Below are 2241 nucleotides of genomic sequence, written 5' to 3' on the forward strand. Positions count from 1 at the left end.
GAGGTATTTTTATAAAAAATAATTTATTTTTTCTTAAAAATAGATAAAGTTAACATTAGTTAACACAAAAATTTAAAATGAATTAAAAATGAGATTTTTTAAAAGTTATAAGAGAGGAGAATATACATTTTATAAATAGATGAGAGAGGAGTGTCATTTTAGCATCTCACAAATAAAAAAAGTGGTATTTTCTCTAAAATATTTTATGAATTAACTTTCCTTAAGAAATGATTAATTTTCTTTGTCAACAAAATATAAAATAGAGTTCAAGAACATATCAAGTAAAAATAGTTATTTGACAATTTTGTAGCCGATCTTTCTTTTCTTTATAAACGAACCTTCTTTTTCTTTTTCTTTTGTTGTTCCTGAAGAGGGTTCAGTTCCTGATTTAAACTCGGTCATCTGCACAAGTTTTCGAATCTCACAATAATATAAGATATAACAAATTCCTGGTTTTAGGGATAGAATCAGTCTTAAAATGTAGTTACCCATGAACACAAGGTAAAAGTTAAATGTACTATATAACAGTAACAAATATATAAAACATATATAAAGTACACCTTGAAAATAAATTAAATAATATATATTTATAAATAAATACATAATAATTGATTTTTATATTTGATTTGGTAAAATTTTTTTAAAAAGTGTTTTATTATTTGTACTTATTAAAATTAATTTTTAATTTAATTTATCAAATATAAATACTACAAACTTTTTAAAAAGTAAAACTTTATTGAATCAAGTCTTAAATGTGTAACTAGCATGTTTGCTATACTGTACATGATGTGATAATTAGCAATATTGCATACTGCAACTTAAAATCATAGATAAAATTAAACAGAATGAAAGAAGAGATATGAGATGGCGAGCATTATACCCAGCTTGGTGCATTTTGTGATGGATCATCTGATCCAATGTGTGCCACATGTTTTACATCTGTTGGCATCCCAATTTGGATTTCTTCTTCTTTCTCTTCTGCTGAGAATCCTTACAAATTATTCAATGGCTCACGATTTTTAGTTTTGTGAAGTGAAAAAAAAAAACCCTAAAATTTGTCTTTGTAATAATAATAATGAATTATTCCTATAGGAATATCATTACTAAGAAACTGAATCAATTGATAAATTAAAATCTGAAAGGATAAAAAAAAAAAAAGCAAAGCATGGCACAACGTATGGCATAACCCCTAATAATAAGGAAATGTATTTAAATTTTCTATTTAAATTTCAATTTCAATTTCAATACGAGAGTGAAGCATTATTATCCTTACCAAAAATCTGGGATATGTATCTAAGTCCTTTAAAGAAACCTTTCACTTTGATCGACATTATATAGATGAGTCTCTCAATATACTTGCACCAGAAACCTTCCAATGAAAAAGGTGCTGGTGCTTTCAATCTTCAACTAAAATTTTCTGAAAGGATTAAAAAAAAGACAACATGATCACATCATAATTGTGAATCTTCTTTATACAAATTAATCTTCTTGCCACGTATATTATTTAATGTTAATTCAGTCTCCACAATCCATTTCATTTGTTTGTCTTTTCGAGAAAGCTTGAATTGAAAAAAGAAACTAAAATAAAATAAAATTTATATATGAAGATCACAAAAACAAAAGAAAATGACAAAATAATTACCTTGAGAACAAATTTAGCTTTAATCATATGACTTTGTTTGCCATCTTAATGTTGAAATCATATATAGAATCTCAAACCTGTGTAGTGAAGAATACATGTATCAAGTGGGCAATATACTTGGAGAGGGAGGAAAAAAAATTTATTTAGTGAGAAGAACAAAATTAATAAGAAGGAAAAAAAATGAAAAACAAATCAATTGAACAAAATTTCCTTAGCTGTTCTTGGTTGGTTGTTATTTTTCCTTCAGACAATGAAACCAACCAAGAAGAAGGAGACTTCGGTGTGGAAAAAAATCTCAAAAGTAAAAATCCAAAGAGCATTGGCTTTTGTTTGAGTCAAATCAAAAACCGATAGCTGAACGCAATTTTAGGTGAGAATCCAGATATGTAGGTACTAACAGTTTTCATGTGCTAACAGCTATATTTGGGGCTCAACGTTTTGGATGGTTTATGAATAATGAAACCACGAGAAAGAAGGTTGAGAAGCTAAGGAATAATTGATGAAATATTTGCAAACCTAAATTCATTCTATTAATAATGTTATTTAGATTATTTTTTTGTTAATTTAATATTAATCATAATTAATTATAATAAGAATAT

The sequence above is a fragment of the Arachis ipaensis genome, chromosome B02 (assembly GCF_000816755.2).
Source record: "Arachis ipaensis cultivar K30076 chromosome B02, Araip1.1, whole genome shotgun sequence".
Classification (NCBI taxonomy): domain Eukaryota; kingdom Viridiplantae; phylum Streptophyta; class Magnoliopsida; order Fabales; family Fabaceae; genus Arachis; species Arachis ipaensis.